We start from the raw sequence: 19,738 nt of genomic DNA, 5'->3' as shown, positions 1-19,738 counted from the left end.
GCAATCTTCCGGTATTGGGATGGGCCATTTAGGGGGTGAGAGTGGGGTGAAGTTGGCACTGAATCGATCTGCCTGGATATTGGCAATATTCTTGGGATCAGTACATTTAATGCCATTCTGTTGTAGCTCAGAGCAGATCTGAGCATTGCCATTTAGATTCTTGACATAGTTATAGAATGCCTTGTGGTTGTCTTTGGAATCTTTGGCAATTTTATTTTCGTAACTAGCTTTGAAGAATTTCATGTGGGATCTCAGTTTCTTACTGAGGCTAGTAAGGGAGTTTTTTGCATCCTGGGATTTTCCTCTTTTCTGCAACAGTTTCTTGCTTTTGTTGTAAAGTTTGTTTATAGCAGGAGACCACCAATTTGGCTTCCTTTTTTTGGAGGAGAGCATCTTGGTTCTATTGGGGATGGCACGATTCTTGCATGAGTGGATGTGCTCATACAGTGCCTTAGTGTAGGACTCAGCAGTCAAACCTTCAGTTCCCGTCTGCATGGGTGTCATGAAGTTTGTAACTTCTGACTTGAGTAGCATGAAGTTGGCTTTGGAGAAGTTTTTTATGGAGTTTTCCTTACTGGGGGGTGGGGGTGGGATGTGGATGTTAAGGGTGATTAGCTTATGGTCTGACCTGACCAATGAGGGGGTGACCATAGGTGTGGAGCATTGATTTCCCATGTTGGTAATGACCAGGTCTAGGATATTGGAGCCCCTGGTGGAACTATGGATTAGTTGATCCAGGGCATTGGAATTTATGAATTCCAAGAACCGTTGGGCAAAGGTGCTGGTACACGAGTAGTTTTCCCAGTTAAGGGCAGGGTAGTTGAAATCACAGAGTATTAGGGTGTTTGGTTGTATATTAATATTTTTCAGTATGTTTAGAAAGGTGTAGTGAGAATATTGGGGCATGGTGGGGGATCTGTAGCAAGCTACAGTTTGGATTGCAGTCTTACCTACTGTTAGTTGCACCTGGAGAATTTCAGATGCATTGTGTTGGGCAACTAACCTGGTGGTGTGAATATCCTTGGTGAATATGGACACTCCTCCACCTTTAGTGTTTCGATCCTGGTTTGGTGGCCGAAAAGTGTGGTAAGAGTTGTAGCCTGGTATTGCAGGGGTGCTCTCTGGAGCCTTGAACCAGGTCTCAGTTACTGCACAGATATCGATATTCTCCATTTTTAGGAGTGCCTCGCGAGAGTGCATTTTGAGGTTTAAACTTCTAGCATTGAGTAGCATTACCTTCATATTTTGCATGCTTGTACCTGTTACGGTGGTGGTTTTGTCCTTTGAACTTTGCCTAAAAAAGGCACTATGGGGTGGCAAGAGCCTTAGCCAGTAACCTGAATCTCAGGGGCAACAGGTACAGACCATCTCTGCCAAAGCATCATGGTCTGTCGATCATGTCATCCCAGGCAGACAGATACTGGATCCCCTTTGAATGACACCAGAAGCTTAGCCAATTGTTGAAGTCAATCATTTTGTCCTTATATTGTGGTATCATTCTGGGCAAAGGCAGGATGCTACTCAGGGCTAGGGTCATACCTGCTTGGGCCACATGATCCGAGAGCTCTTCCATGTCTCTTTTCATGTAGTCCAGGGAGGTACATCTCAAGTCATTCACTCCGACATGGACAATGACAGAGTAATATTTGTACTTGTTGTGGAGTGACTTGAGTGCATGAGTTATGTGGCGGATCCTAGCACCCGACAGGCAGCTCACTGTAATTTTTCTTCTTGTTCAGCCTGGTGAGTGGGGCATCAGTGTGCCTGACTATAATGTCACCTGTGACTAAAGTGTTAGGTACAGTGTCTTGCCTTAGGGGCTGTTGCTGGGTGGCACACTGGTGTTGTGAGCTATGTGACACTTTGGCTGTGATTGGTGTTTGTTTGCGTTTCAGCTTCGAAGGTCCTTGTTGCTTGGGCAGGTTACAGTTAAGGGCCTCCGCATATGTGGATTTAGTGTTGCTATGTGTGGGTGTTGGTGGTGTGAGTTTAGAAGGGCTATGTGTTGCTTGAAGTGTAGTGTGGGTGTTAACCTTCTCCTCGTGACTGTCTAGCACAATCTTGGGTGGAGAGAGCTTTGCTTCCAGTTTGACTATGTAGGTGCATCTCTCACAGGTTGTAGTGTTGGGTGGTAGCAGGAGAGGGTTGTCTGTGTACATGAGACAATTGCTGCATTGCCCTAGTATGCCCAAATTCATCAGGTGGACAGGAGAAATCAATGGAAGCTGACCCTTGGACATGCCTGGTTTGTTGCTTTTTTTTTTAAAGTACAGGAGTTGTTTTCCCTTACCTTAGCAAGGTACTTTGCAATTATAGGCTATTTAGTGCCTATGATTAATTTCTCCTTATTAATAAGGAGAGTTGAGTGCTTGGCTTGTATCAGTTTAAGGCTTCCTAGTGCTTTCCAGCAGGTATTAGAGCAAGTGCTAGTCACAGGGATGTTTAAAGGTACGATGAAAAAAATGATTTATCCTAAACACCGCAGTGTGCACTAGAGAATTTAGATGTGAAAGTAGGTAACTTAAGTTTTACCTGTCTAAAAAGTTAAGTTTTAGTGGAGAGTCAGTATTTTTAAAACAGCAAGATAGATTGAAAGGGGGTGATCACTTTTGTATTCCGGTACTATGGAATACAGTAGAATGGCCAATAAATGTAAATAGTTGAAGGGGAGTGATTTCACAAAATGATAATTTTGTGCTCGCTCGCATAAGCCAGTGAAAGCAGAGATGAAATGATATATATGGTCAAATTAACATAAGAGGCAGGCAACTGGAAAGACAGTGGTATTTAAGAACATGACAGTGACAGGGTGCGGGGGTGGGGAAAACTTTCTGCCTGACTCACAAGAGGTGACTCTGGTGTCTTTTGAAGTTTTAATATGCAGTTAAAAGCAAAACACAAGCAAAACACAAGGTAAATAAAACAAATCACAGCACTCAAAATATAAAAAGGCAATAAACTAATACAAAATACAACAAATGAAAAGCAAACCAACCTTTCCCTCACAGCAAAGTGTAGCATAGTCTGGGTGAGCCTTTCCAATAAAGCTCTGAAATGTTTTATTTTTACCCCTTAAATAGAAGGTTTAGTTCCTAGCTCCACCCCCTCAGTTCACAAATGATTAACCTTAAGTGACCTCTTCTATCTTATGTATGAGTCCTTAATTGATCAGTTCTAATTTCTGCCTGACTCACAAGAGACAGATCTGTGGTGTCTTTTGAAGTTTTAATATGCAGTTAAAAGCAGAACACAAGCAAAACACAAGGTAAAGAAAACAAGTCACAGCACTCAAAATATAAAAAGGCAATAAACTAATACAAAATACAACAAATAAAAAGCAAACCAACCTTTCCCTCACAGCAAAGTGTAGCAGAGTCTGGGTGAGCCTTTCCAATAAAGCAAAATTATTGGTGTTAGTTCCACCATAGTTCACAGCTGCTCTGACTACATTTCTGCTATTGTCTTTACTGAACGGGTAGGCCTGGTTATTTTTATATTCATTAGTGTCCCTGTTTAAAAGGGTGGCCACGGTGGTGCAGTGGTTAGCATTGTCACCTCACAGCAAGAGGTTCTCCGGTTCGATCCTCAGCTGGGGTGCCTTTTGTGCGGAGTCTGCATGTCCTCCCTGTGGTTGCATGGGTTTCCTCCGGGTGCTCCAGTTTCCTCCCACATCCCAAAGACATACAATAGGTGGATTGGACACTCTAAATTGGCCCTAGGTGTGAGTGCTTGTGTGTGTGTGCCTTCTGTGGAAGGTTGGGCGCTGGGCTGGCAACTCGACACTGTAAAACTCCACTGCCAATCATGAGCGGACAGGTGATCCGCTGTGGTGACCCCTAACCAGGAAAAAGCCGAAAGAAGAATTGTCCCTGTTTAATGTTTGTTGTTTAGTAGCAACACTTTTTTTAACAAAATCATGCAAATCACGCAAAACTTTCTGATAAGCAGGGGCGGCTCGTGCTATCGGACTGCCGGACTGCAGCCCTCCCACCTACAAAAAAACAAAAAAAAAACTGTGAAACAAAAAAAAAATCGGAGTCCCAATTCCTCTCCTCTGCGCATGCGCAGACACATTGAGGAACTCAGACTGCCTTTATCGGCAGTCCAGATGCAGAGAAACAGGTACCCAGCAATCTGTGCTGTGAAGTACCAGGAATCTGTGCGGTGACGACCACACAGAACAGAAGAGCTCCTGACTGGTTCCCCTGCAGGCAGAGCCAATGAGGGGTGAGCTGAGAGCTCTCGCGGAGATTTCACTGCGCGGGCTTCATATAGGAATGTTCGCTGGGATTTCATGAGTGGATTATACTCGCTGGACAAAGGCTTCGGTAGGTTGCTGACTGGATGGGCTTCCAGGTAAGTGAAGGCTTCGTAGTGTGTGTGTGTGTGTGTGTGTGTGTGTGTGTGTGTGTGTGTGTGTGTGTGTGTGTGTGTGTGTGTGTGTGTGTGTGTGTGTGTGTGTGTGTGACTGTGTGTGTGTATGAATAATGTGAGCACTGTGATGGTGCATTGTGGGCGTGATCCCGTGAGTATGTGCGCATGATTAGTTATTCTACATTCTGACATACATATTTGTATATGTCTGTGTATTTGTACTCATGCATATGTAGTTTATTTTCTAGTCAGCTTCTCGGATGGTAAGGCAGTGCTTATATGCTTTATTCTTGCTACATCTGCTAAAGCACAGGTAGTAGGCACTCTACTTCATCGTTTTTGCAACTGCTCAGTGGAGCAATTCGTAGTTATGCAGATTCCTGAGTAAATAGATTTTTCACCTGTAAGAAATTTGTATGACTAAATCAGAACTCAACACAACAGTACAAATCACTTTCTTGGTGCAGGGAGATTTGTGATGCAGTACTATTTTGAATGAATCTCAGCTATGTCTGCTCTCAGGCAGCCAGTTGGATTTTTTCTTTTGCAGATAGCATTTTCTAAGCATGCATTATTGTCAGAAAACTAGACATACCTTCTATGTATTGTAAAAGTGCTCTTTGCTAACAGCTATTGAGAGTTAATATTTTTCTTTCACTGCTATGGTGTTAAGCAGTAATGAAGATGTACAGGAACAGAACAGAATGGAGGGAATCCCTTTACATATGTTATATCAGGAACAGAATTAGTATAGTTTCTGACTAGGCTTATAAATGCCCTAGGGCAGATAGCCTAGTATGAACCTATGAACCTATGAACCTATAGTCATTTTCAATGGCACTTGAAAAGAAATTCTTAAATTACCCACTTAATGACAGTTTGCAGCCATAAGTTAAAAATTTGCATCACAGAATCTAATTTATATTTACTCTGTTTTCCTATATATTCTTTAATTTGTCTAAGCAATAGTTCTGTTTTTATTTAGTAACTTTTCAGAAGAAGGTTTCTCATTCCATACTTTTCACATATGATCCCATCAAAATTTCTGAACTTCTGGGCCACCTCAACTCTGTATTGTTTTTAAACATCTGTGTAATTTTCTTATGCTGTTATTATTTGGTGCTTTTCTCCCCAGGCTTCCACTGAAAAAGGCCTTTTTTTCTGCACAGTCAGACTTTCACTGTCAACAAAGGCAAATAAATAAATTAATATATAGTGCTTGCACATCTGCTATTAAACACATAGTTTTATTTTTCACAAGATTTTGATGTATAAGTCACTTGCTACAAAGTTTAGTGCCTCATGATATATCAAAGATCTGACAATATTCTTTGAAACATCACAACATACACGGCTCTCTATTGAAATGTTGATACTCAAAATGCCAAGTGCAGACAAGCCGGAAAAAAAAGACCAAAAGCATGGGAAAAGAATGACTCTTCAAAATCACTCTTCTTCTTTAAACTTCTGTTTGCAGGGAGGCATGCCCCCAACCCCCCAAATGTATATATACCAACTCCAAGATCACTATACCTTGGAGTAAAGGAAACAGTCCAATAAATGGCATCTCAGACTAGTTATATGTAAGCCCATTCTTTTGGCCATTCAGTCTCCGCATTTCAGGCTAGATCTAGCAGGTCCTGATATTTCAGATGGTTACTAACATGGGCTACTGCATATCTCTATAAGTAGTCATTATTTTGGTTAAATGTTCCTCATTTCCCAATTTGTATAGCTCTTATACAATTGTTGTATTAAGATCAATGTACTATCTGTATCACATGACATCTCTCAACTTAGGACATACTTTTTAAATTATATTTAGTTAAATAATTCTGACAAAATTGAAATACTTAACATTTGAGTGAATATAAAAGCTTCAGTTTAACACGGGAGCACTGGTCTCAACATTGTGTCTAGGAATAACCAGCAAACATAATCACACAAAGATGCAATCTTCCTCAAGGCATTTTTTCCACTTAGTGCACAGGCGTATTAGAAGGTTTACAGCTTAATCATGTCAGAAAATATATTGCTAGCCAGAGAGTCATGTTACAGAGGTGAACTGTCTCATCAAAATCACATTTTTATGCAGGTGTTCTACTAATTATCTTTAGATTAATCATTGTGCTAAAAGAACTTTGCAAATTGCACTTTGGGGAGCTGCTCCTTTCAAGAAAAAAAAAGCTTAACAATCTAATCCACTTTTTAGTATTTTTAGATATTTTTTGCCATCAAAAATGGTTACTGCATTCGAATTATTAATATGAATCTAAGAACATTTCTTTCTCAGAAGTACTATCTGTACTATAACTGATATAAGATGCAACTTGGATTTTTAGGAAGGAAAGGCTCACACAATTAGATAACGTGTAAAAGTGTTTATTTATGCCTTACCGTTATATATTTTCCTGTTACTTTTTCACATCTATTTTTCACTTTGCCTACCACCTGTGAAGATTGTCTGGAATATTCAGAGACATGCATCACTCTGCTTGATACTGTTTATAGCAAGACTGCTCAATGTGCTATAAGTGAGAGAGTCAGAGACCACATACGTGTTACCGTGGTAAAAAGACTTTAGCAAATAGCACTGTAACAGTTTGCTACATAATGCAGCCTACAAACATAGCAGTATGTCAGTGCTGCTAATGTAAATTAGTCATGTGCTTTTTCCCTAAGCCATATGCAGGGATTCAATGGTAGAGCTAGTCAACTTCCATATTTTAGAGCAGATCAGTTGGGGCAGAACACACTAATTTATGATGTACATTCATTGCTGTCTGTGGCAGCACTCAGTCAGTTGGAACCCCAACAGGTAAGTACTATCAGGATATGTGTGTGTGTAATGCCCCAGTTGCTATATACTGGTGGCTAGAGAGAACAAATGTGGTGGGTAGAGATACTGAGGATTGAATCCTGTACCTTGGATGCAGGTGGCAAGGACCTGAATTCCCCATCCACCATCATTTCTAAAAAAAATTGCAGATTTTTGCCTCATATTTGTTCTGTTCCTCATAAAATCTGTGGTTTCTGTGTCTACATTTTTCCTTGCAAAATCTGAAGTGCAGTGGTGCAATAGTAGCATTGCTGCCTGACAGCTACAGGTTCTCTGGTTTGATTCTTGGCTGGGATGCCTTCTGTGTGGAGTCTGCATGTCCTCCCATCTTACAAAGATGTGTCTGGAGTTTCTCCCTGCTCTACTGAAAATTGTCTTTTGTTCCAAGTCAGACTAGTTTCCTGGTTAAATGTTTAAAAATAACAGGCATTTGAATTTCAGACTTCATATTCTTCAGAAAGTACATAGTAACACAAAACTGTTTATTCTAGGAGATGTCTAAGTTTATAACATGGATATTTGAAATTTGTCCCTATTTTTGGGACTGTATTCCCCCATTATTGGCTTTGTCCAGGTATTTTGTGCTAAGGTTGAGAGCTATCTATGGTGAGAACTGAATTCATTGAATGTTTGGGGGCTGTACACCCCCCATTACTGGCTTTGTCCACATGTTTTTTGCTAAGAGGTTGAGAGCTATGGTGAGAACTGAATTCACTGAATATGTTTGGGGGCTGTATTCTCCCATTATTGGCTTTGTTCAAGTGTTTTGTGTCAAGAGGTTGACAGCTATGGTGAGAACTGAATTCACTAAATGGTAGCCATTTAAGTTTTTCTTCCTCCCTTTCACAAAACAGCTGATTTGGCATAGTGGTATGCTTCTCTGACTGTTTTGCACAGGTAAAGATGTGGCAGTGAAATGTATGGTGGTAACACAGCATTTTATTCTAGCAACTTTCCAACATTGTACAAGCAATGTTTAAAATGTGTCCCTGGTTATTGGGCTTTTGTCCCCCCCCAAAATAAATTTTGGCTTTTTCCAGATTTCTTGTGCTGCAAAGGTTAGAGATACAACTGTGTGTCAAGTAGATTTTACAAGGAGCTGAGAGCTGCAGGGGAACAAAACTTTAGTGCTGCTTATTCGGAGCCCATTTGCATTGTTAATAGCACAACAGGCAGTGTACGTGCTTTTGATGCAGAAGGCTGTGGGTTCTACTCCCACAATGGATAGATGCATTGTTGATACTGTACTGTGTTGTAAAGTGGGTGGATGCTGCAGTTCTTTTTGCAAAGATACCTAGAGTAGTAACTATGAACCTGTTTTCAGTTTGCCATACAGTCCCTACTGCGATATTACTAGCGTATCATTTTTTTAATGCATGCAACATAGGCAATTTATTCCTCAAGGGCAACAGGCACTTTATTTGTAGATGAATAAACAATGACATATAAAGTTGTTTGCTAGCAGCAACCTCTTCATTGTTACAGATTTCTTTAATGTGGAATTATTTAGATTACTTTTACTTCTTCAGAGATTGTGCATATTTACTGATACTGGTGGACTGTAGAAGTTTGAGTAGACTTTTATGATGGAAATGTTCAGAATTGGGCAGTTTTGTCAATACTGGTGCATGCATTTTGTTTCATTGTTTACTGGAAAAATGTTCAAAGCAATACATTTAAAATGCCCTCTAACAACTGTACTGTATTGTACAAGGAATATAATTTAATACAGTCAGGAAGGTGTATCAAAGAGCATGTGTATGTTTTGTGTTCAAGGGGCCTATGATTTGAAAACAGCCCAAAATTAATCTTTATCTGCCACTGGCAAAATGTATTTTCTTTGAATGTGGGTTTCAATGCTGTTTCAATGAATGTGAGTTTCAAGGGCAGAGACGTTTTAATGCTAAGTTTATTTTCATTGAGAGACTGCATTGCTTTGTTTAGAAAATATCTAATAGGGTTTATGCTGTAAAATATAAAATAAAACTTTCAAATGAATCCATATCGTCACAGAAGTAAAGCAGTATGCACATTACAGTGTTTATGGCAAATGGGGCGAAATAACCAAGGAATGGGACATTGGAATGGCTGCAGGGGGGGCACTCCATATGACCATGATTTTGTGAGGGGGGGGGCAGCAAACTCAGACAGCCCCAGCTGAACTATACCTCTCAACTGTCCAGAATTTTGTAGAATTAATAGTTTTTTGCTTCTTATTTTTGGTTTGTTCCTCATAAAATCTGTGGTTTTCTGCCAAATCATTTAGGAATGAAGTCACTAAATAATGACAGACATTGAGTTTCAGATGTCATAACCTTCAGAAAAATGCATGCTAAAGCAAGACCTGTTATTCTATCAACTGTCTTAAGTTTATACAAGAGCAATTTTTAGTACTGTTTGTATGTTCCCCCAATATATTTGGCCTTGCCCAGATTTCTTGCATTAAGAGGTTGAGAGGTACGTGCAAATAAATCGCTTTATAAAATTAGGAATATCCAAACCTCTCAACTCTCTCCAATTTTGGCTCAAAATGTTGCTCTCCCCTAATAACCCCTCTGCAAAATGGCAATTTTGGAAGAAAACGTGAAGGGTTTACAATTATAAATAACTGTAATGATCAGAGTTATAGATTACTTTTATTTCAAACATGCATGTAGATGCTCTTATTTTGTCAGCTGCTCAAGTTAACAGTACTAATTTTAAAAAGGTGTCCCTTCTTTGACAGGTTCCCAGCTGTATTGTGTGGCAATTTTATATTTTTGCATAACATATTTGGTCTGTTTTTCATAAAATTGTGGTTTTCTGGAAAATTAGTAGCAAATCATTAAAGATTAAAGTTAGAAAATAATGGCAGACATTTGAGTTTCAGATTTCATACCCTTCAAAAATTCATACTAATACAAGACCTACTACTATTCTATTATCTTTCTAAGTTTATAAGAGCAATATTTAAAAAATTTCTTTATTTTTGAGCCTGTATCCCACTTCTATGTATGACTTTGTCCAGATTTCTTGCTCTGAGGTTGAGAGGTATGAGTGTCAGAGCCATCACCATCAGCCAGAGACATTTCAAACTGTGACCTACTTGTTGCACTCCACTCCCCATTGTAGTGGCTCTGGATGTGTCCAAGCAAGGCAAGGAGCAGTTATGCAGTGTAAGTGTGCAGAGTATTCCCCCATCCAAGGTAGACCACAAGGACGACCACAGCTTTTCATCTGTCCTTGATTTTGCAGAATGTTCTGGTTTGCTGTCATATTTTTATACTGTTGATTTATGCTTCTTATTATTCAGAAAATGCATGCTGTTGCAGTGCCCTGTTGCTCTGTATTAAAATAGCAATGCTATAATGACCAGCTTGTCAGAGATTGTAAGATGCAAGTAAGCTTTAATAAGCATACTGTTAAAGAATTACCAACATTGAAAGCCTTTTCATCGTTGCCATGCAGGGAATATTTACATAACTAGATAACGTATAAGCCTTAGGCATTTAAATGCATATGACAGTATTTGTAATAAAGGACAGGATTACAGTATTTTCAGAAGCTCATTACATTTGTTGGAGACTTGCAGTTATCTTTGCAGGCTTTACACATAAACTAAACAGAATTCCAATCTATCATGTGTAGTCCATAACGTCTGCAGTAATCCTTTAAGCAATTTATCTTGAGCTTGTTTCTTGTTCTCTGTTCATTTTTTACTTTGATCATGTGTTCTCCATGAAACAAGTAGATCAGGCAGCAGGTCTTTTTTGGATAAGAAACATTTTTATAAGTGGGGGTATCACAGAGATTGCTACTTTCAGCATGTTACTTGGTAATTTTATAAAGCTGAATATAAATTATAATTAGAGCTGCAGTGCAAGGAGAAGTGGTTTGAGCTGAGTGGTGCTTGTTTTTTTTTATACTTGATTTTGACTGGCATTCCAGTAATGTATTTAAAAAGCAATTTATTTTTTCATGCCTCACAACCTTTGTGTTTCCATCTAGATATTAAGTAAGTTGTCATGTAGCCAATGCACTGAAATATTTTTTTCTTCTACACTTCATTTTGTCTTGATTGGGCTCTCATAATGACAGTTTGGCACCCAGGACAGCATATTTAATTAAAGTTCCAGTTGTTGTGGTTTTGAGCATAGCTCCACCCCTTTCTAGTTGGCCAGACCCCTTCCCATTGGCCCCACCCATTCAGCTGTCTCCTGCAGCCCCCCTTTAATTTGAAGTCACCAGCCACCACTGCTGATAAGTTATATTGTGAGAACAATAAATCACTAACAATATTGTGATTTAAAACTGTAATTTCTTTGCAAAACATTTAACTTACTTTCATTATTCCTGATAATAATATCAAGTATTTCTAGTCCCGCCTTGTCAAACAAGGCTATAAGCTCACAAAATGCTGTGGTCCCTTCTTCAATTCCAGCTGGCATCTTTTATCCCCATATTGAACACCACAGTTGCCCTGACACCAAGTAGACCTAAAGATGCTACTACAGATATGATGGTTTTGTGTTACAACACATATTCCCATAACATATGTTCTATTGTCAGTATAGATGTTGGGATACTTGTTTTGGTGAAGTGACCAAGGAACGGCTTGGCAATAAACCCTGAATAGTTTATACTAGGGGGTAGAAATATTAAGAACATCTTAGAGGGGAATGTAAAGACCAATTTAAAACCTAGGTATCATTCCCTTCTGATGAAATGTGGTGCCTGCATACTTTGTAAGTTTATTAATGATGGGCCATATATCATGGTAGGGAATTATGATTATTCCATTAGATGCCCAGGGAAATGCAACTGCAACATGACCATGTTAATCTATCTGGCTACCTGTGTGTCCTGTACATCTTTTTATGTTGGAAAAACTGTGCGCAGGTTAAGGGATAGAATCAGTAAACATTTAAGGGCAATAATGAATAGGGATCCACACAATGCTCTCTTTAATCGCAGTAATAAATGTGTGAACTTTAAAAGGTTCATCTTTTTTGTGATAGATAAAATAGGATAGTTAATGTTTTAAAATTCTGATTTTTAGTAATACGTCTTTAAATATGTAAATTATTCAGTGTTTTGTATTAATTGTATGGAAGAATGTGATTGGTTGTCTATTTCATCTATAAGGGTACTTAAGCTGTTATGTTAGGCTTTTTTTACAACTCTGATGATGCCAGTGGAATCCAAGGTGAAAGTGCTTAGTTGTTGGCCGATTTGCTACTTTGTTTGTCATTAAAACAGTTTTCAGGCTCCAGCGAAGTTGTTGTGACTGTTTTTCTTTATTTTTTATTGATGAAAACTAGATTGGAATAGGTTAACAATAGTATTACCACCAAAAAAGACTCCAGTTGTCTGTAGATAACCTTCTCTAGGACCTCACCAACAAAAGAGAGGCATAACATAACAAAAGAGAGACATAACATAGGTCTGTAGTTGTTCAGATTATCAACATTCAACCCTGACTTCTTCACAATGGGAGAAACCCATACCTTCTTTAAATCAGAGAGAAAAACTCTAGTTTCAAGAGACAGGGTTGTAATATGGCACAGTATTAGTCCCAAGATAGCCAAGCAAAATTTTAGAAGCATAGCTGGCTAAGCCCACAGTTGGTCAGTCATATTCTGGAGAGCATTGTAGTAAACTTTTCATCATGTATATCATATTCAAACAAGAAATCACACATCTTACCCTGAGCTGATCCACTGCAAGGACCAACAATGGACCTGATGGAGTCTAGCTTAGAAGCAAAATAGCTGGCAGCAAGCTTACATTCTTCAGTGGGCAAGAACCTTTGAACGGTGCAGCAGGATGGACAACAAAGTCTTGAAACCATTCTGAAGAGTGTTGCTGAATGGTTCCCTGCCAGTAAGGTTTTCTGGAAAGAAACAGAGGTGTCTTCCAAGTTAATCTGACAGACATACTAATACTCATCATCATATAACTCAAGTTGGTAGCATGGTCCAAACAGAACAAATCAATCCGGATGTACGTAACAGTGCACTAACATACCGAGAACACATGTTGATACATTATCAGATGTCTCAGTAGCTTAATCAATGTCCATTACCCCAAACCCCTGCATATAGTCTTGGACAGCAGAAACCAATAAATCTGATTTTAACAAATTCATGTTCATAAACACCAGCAGACCCTGTTCTGGGGCTGTCATCCAAGGAAGATTGACCAAGAAGTGAATGAGAGTATAATCTGACCATATGACTGACTCCACTACAAGGTCATAATACCCAGCTGGAACACCAAATCCAGCATATGCTGATGTATATGGGTTGTGGAGGTAACCACCTGAGCAAACCTGAATCCCTGCATAATGCACTGGAATTCTTCACCAAGAGTTAGAGACTCCCCATCAGCCCAGATATTAAAGTCATCCAAAATCAACCATATAGGTGATGGCAATACAAAAGAGACAAGGTAGTCAATAAGCTCTTTAGGTAATATCTTTATATTACCAGATGGATGGTAATGAAGGAGGCACTGACAGTTTGTGCCCACTGCCATAACTCCTCATGAGCAACCTCATGCAGTCTAACTTGTCAAAAGGGCCCAAATACTGAAAAGCCAATAAGCTTAGGTATCAAAATTTTAAGTTATTAGTGCATAATTGACAGGTAGAAAAATACCAAAATTATTTGTTTTTGCAAGAGACAAATCCTTATGCCCTACACCTTCTTATATATATATATATATATATATATATATATATATATATGTGTGTGTGTGTGTGTGTGTGTGTGTGTGTACACACACACACACACACACACACACACACACACACACACACACACACACACACACACACACACACACACACACACACACACACACACACACACAGTGAGACTGTACTATTCTGCAGAAAGGGGAACATTTCAGTTCCTATGGAAGAATTTCAATCACTGTATAGGAAACTATTTCCCCTTTTTCTGTCATAGCACATGACAAAATGGGACTTCATAAGTTTGGCTATTCAGGAAATGAGACACTCAATGAGTGAAACTCATCTCACAGTCTCTCATGAGGTTTCCCTCAACAGGACAGATTACATTCATATACATTTTCACACCAACGTACACAGTGCTCCACATGACATCTTATTTTCCCCAGTACTCTGCCTGTCTACCTTGTGCCTTGTGGCACTGCTTCACATCATTTCATGAGATCTCAAGGTTCCATACTAGTACTTTCCCTCTAGTAATGCACTCTTTTTTAGTTTATTACTTCCCAGTTGCCTATTGCTACACTACTGCAAGCCATGGAGGAGGATGTGGCTGTGCATTACAGAAGGCAGCTAGCTAGAGTGAGAGCAAGGCTGCAACTAAGCCAACTGTCAGATCAACAAATCATGGACAGGTACCGCCTAGACAGACAGCTGGTGCAGGCTGTGTGCAACATGTGTGGCTCACACATATCTGTGTGGACATTGCGAGGCAACCTCATCCCTCAAGAAACTAAATTGTGTCTCAACCTGGCTGTACTTACATCTGGGACATTCCAAAGACACATGAGAATGCTGTAGGTGTGTTGCAGATGGATGTCATTCATATACTGTCAAAACTCCTGGCAGTAATGTACAATAAGGTAGATAGCTACATATATTCTCCATTTACTCCATAGAGTTGAGCACTGTTATCTAACCTTGCAATCTTCCTAAATTAAATTGGTGTGATAGACTGCACTCACATCCCTATCAAGACCCCAGTTCATCTAGAAGCAGACAGGTACATTAACAAAAAGGGCTGGCCATCCCTGTATTGCCAAGCTGTGTGTGTAGCAGATGGCAGCATAACAAACATCATGGAAATACACCCTGGAAGTGTCCATGATGCTGCCATATGAAGAGAAAGTGTTCAGAGGACCGCTTTCCAGCAAGGTAAAATACCTGAGGGAATACTATTGGGGAAGTACAGGAACAAAGCTAGAATGTAAGCTGAGGACATCCTTCCCAACAATATCCATGCTGACACATATGTGTTTACTCCCCACAACAGGTGAATGTGGTTAGCCACTTGAGCCATGGCTAATGATCCTGTACAGTGAACCCTCTAACTCTGAAGAGGAGGCCAACAATGGAGTGCACATAACAACATGAAATACAATTGAATGTATGTTTGAGGTAGTGAAAGCTAGGATCAGATGTCTAGACACATCCAGGGGTGCACTGTAATACATACCTGAGAAGGCATCACAGATGATAATAATGCATACCATGCTACACAATGTGGTAACAACAGCACATGGATGTCTTCCAGCTGCAGGTGTAGGTGAACTACCCCAAAAAGCCCAGATGCCTAAAGATGACATCACATAGCTATCAGAGGTGGAGCAGGAGGACATAGGGAGCAGAAGACATAGGCATGTGCAACGGAGGGTGCGACCACAAATGCAGGCTCAACATGACAGCATCTGACACACAACTTTAAAGCATGATAAGTCACACATATAGAGGTACATGCATTAAAAACTGATGTCCAGGTGTTGCCCAACCACAACAGCACAAATTACATCTAATGGCAAGTACCCAGTAGCTATATACACTGAGCATCAGACATAATGACATAATCATAACCTATAACAGTATGAACATATACAAATCTATCCCAACAGGAATCATCATCTCAGGGCACAAATGACACAGGTTTGCATACTGACTCATATTGGTGTATCCGTGTATGGCAGACAATAAGGGGCAGACATCTGTGAAACACATTCCTATCTGTCCAGTATATAAAAAGATACAAACAGGAAAATATCTCAGTACATAATGCAGACATGTTGTCAATATCACAAGCAAAATATATTAGTGTAAAGTATGAATAAATTAATGTAATAAATGGTGTCACCTATGGTTAGTGAAACTGTTGGCCTCATGTAGCATCTGACTTATCAATGAGCACAGACAAATGACATTGTCAGTGTTCTGAGCAGCAATCATCATTGTCACAGGGTGAGACTGACACTACTGGACAAAGTGGATCAACTGTCAGTGTTACTTAAACACAGTCTAGGGCACCCATGCTGATGGTCTGGTCTACCCCTACCATGTATGGAAATACATGGCCCAGGTTGCTCCATAGACGAGACTGATAGGGTGATGCCAGCATGTGGAGATACACTGTGGGAAAGAGCCCGACTGTGACTTGACAGTCTGATCATGACTGATGGACCCACCACAAATGGGCCAGCAGTGGAAGTGTGTGCACATTGCTGCATAGACACTGATGCCCAATGGGCAAGGTTTGATCTACTGAGAAGTGGTCTGCTCTCTCATGTGGCAATTGGCTAAGCACAGTCAGGCCATGCAGAACTATGCTTATACTATGGTTCTGCTGTGGTACTGTCATGGCCAGAGATTCTACAGATCATGCCACAGATAACTTACTTTCATTCTGTGCAGCCATTGATGCCATGACCTCACCAATTCTGTGCTCATGTGCTTCCTGCCACACATCCAGCTGGTGTGCAACACAATCTGTGGCATGGGCAGAAGCATGGATGTCAGATTCATGATGTCACTGGGAACATCCATTTGACTGTAAAAGTAGGGGGACACCCTCTGACATGTGACCATGCAGACCAGCTACATACCTATGTCTACTGCAATGGGCACTATCAATGTGTTGTGGGGAATTGTCAACATCAGCAGCAGGCTCAACATCGGTCGGTTGTCCACAGGTCTCATCCTGTCCACCACCCGATGTCCCCTCATTGTCAGAATGGCTAGACAAGTTGAGGCTGCATCCACATGACTGTGACCATCTGGGGCAGACTGTATTACCATGTGAGTGTCCTGTGTGCCAGGAATATTGAAACACATCAGATCCCACATCATGATCAGTGGATGGGCTAATGGAGGATAAAGGCAGGTGATGTGCTAAAAGAAGAGACAGATGACACAGATCAGGGCAATGTGCTTACGTCACCTGCTATATATCATTAAAGGCATATGACACATGTTTCAATGTAATTTTACAGACAATAATGAGTTACCATGAGGTCTTGCCTGTATATGGGCCACTGAATCGATATAACAGGAAGTTGACAATTATGTTGCATATCCAACATATTTGACATATGTGAGGAATACAACCATAAAATATACCTGACAAGTCTTCATGTAAAGATGGCATTGGAGGAGAGATATGAAATACAACTGTTGCAGCGAAATAAAGTTATAAACATAGCATTCTTAATCATATCATTGCCAGCATAGACCATTCCAATAGGGTGAAAACATACAGTAGGTATTACATAGATATACCAGTTGTTTGTGCACTACATGCTGATGTAGTATGTCCTATGAATGGGTAGAAGGACACAGTATTAATGGAGGGCAACAACAGTAATAACAGCAATGACACATATGAAACATAGGTAATAGCATACCACTGACACCATCCCAATGTTGTGAGTTCCTGTGTTGTAATGCAGATAATGCAGTGGTAAAGTAAAGAGAAAGACAACACAGTCATGTATGCAGGCAATGGAGTAGTCACATGATGACTTATATGACACAGTAACAGGGGCTGTTGATACTCATGTGACATGCAGTGCATCTGTTGGCCAGATTTCCCTGTGTAGAAAAACAGCAACATTAATGTCATGCAACACAGGTCTGCTACACAATCTATGAACATCTTGTGGCAACACACCTGGTCTGGTTGTAGTTGCACCTGCTTGGCTTGTGCCCCTGGAGGATGTACCTGTAGTTTACAATGTTAGGGCAATATCAATATGACATCAAACAGCACTGGCATCACATGAGGCTGAGGCAATAACAAGTAGTGGTCACAGTAACTGTGTATGGAGACACTCACCTGCCATTTCCTGTTGTTGCTGTTGTGCAGAAGTAGATGGACCTGTGAACTTTAGTGCAGACAATATTACACGTGTTGGCTGTACTGTAATGTCTGTACTGCAGTTGTATGGCTACATGTCATTACACGTATGTTGATTGTCTGGACCAGTATGCATGATGCAATTCTGCTGCTAAAAAACAAAAATGACAATACATGAATATGCATGCAACAGCAATATGCGATGATTTACTGTGCAGCCTGGAACACTTGCTTCTATCTTACACCAGGGTATGCAGCACTCCCCACTCTCCCTACACAGGGATGCATGAAACTGTGTGATCTCATCGGGGGGTGTCAAAGGTGGGCCACCACCGATGGCATCCCCTCGATCTCTCTTACCATCGTATCCTGTTGGCTGCGCAGAGGATCGTGTCAGAGCAGCATTGATGATAGGCCTCATGGGATCTATTGTGACCTTCCACCACATTAATTATGTTTCTGAGGTCAGCCCAGACTTCATTCCTCCATACTGTATTATCTGCCCATCCAAGGAGACTCTGACTTTGTTGTCGCAGAGCATCTATTATAATCTCGTTCACCTGTCAGCAGAAATTGTTGCCTTCTAGGTCTGTTTGCCATCTGAAAGACAGTGATATGCACATGTTCTGATTCATGTGGGGGCTCACTTATGGATATAATTATGTGAACAGCTTATGTCATTATAAGCACTTTGCATTCCTGTGCAAAGCAAAATTCTATAAAATACTGATTGTGACATATAAAACCACACATTGCCTGCATACATAACTTGTGATAAACATAGAAGCTGTGTGTGGGATTCAAACATCTTTACAGTGGATACCTAGGGAATGGAGGTCCAAATACAACAGCATCATGGCACAGAAACCACAGACTGCATGGATTCATATTAACATACAACACAAACATATGTGTACAACAGAAATGTGTGATGGCTGCAGCTGCAATGTAATTGCAGCCTAAACAGACAACTAGTCTAAAACAATCTGTCATAGAACATGCTATATATGATGTCCTTATATCAACACAATCATTACTGAGCAATGAATGGCTATCCACATCAGCAGAGAGTATCTCCAAATTCTCAACTGAACAACTTACTCAAAGCATCAGAAAACCTCACTATCCATAAGCAGGCCACAGATAGTCTGGATTCTTGCTGTATTGACCCAATAGCTCTAATACTTGTTTTAAGAATCATCAATGACTAATTACCCATAACAGAATACATACGACATAGCAACATAAGGATAATGTGGGAACTCGTACTTTTCCATACATGCACCATAAATGTATCAATCTAAAGAGATACATTTGATATGGATTAATATTAACATAGGTCTATAATGAGCTAATATTCCCAAAAAAGCTACCCTAGCAAGTGCCAAATTACCTTTGCAGCTACCTATGACTCAGGTATAACTGAAAGTAAGAGCAGCTGTGTGCATACATCTTTTAAGTACCATTTGCATCATACATAATTAATGAGGCTCATTAAAATTCAAGATTTTGGAATCCCATTTGTTCACGTCCACATATGTTCTAAAAATTCAGTGCATTAACCAATAGCTTGGCATAACGTGAAGGTGCTCCGTGCACATACCCAACTGGTATCATTAAACAGGACCATGTATAGAACATGCCTGTTATCTTCCATTTATCTGATAACATT

Source organism: Protopterus annectens, chromosome 2.part1 (assembly GCF_019279795.1).
Source record: "Protopterus annectens isolate FY-2018-M chromosome 2.part1, PAN1.0, whole genome shotgun sequence".
Lineage (NCBI taxonomy): Eukaryota > Metazoa > Chordata > Ceratodontiformes > Protopteridae > Protopterus > Protopterus annectens.
The sequence above is the reverse complement of the archived record's forward strand: the minus strand, read 5'-3'. Positions refer to the sequence as shown.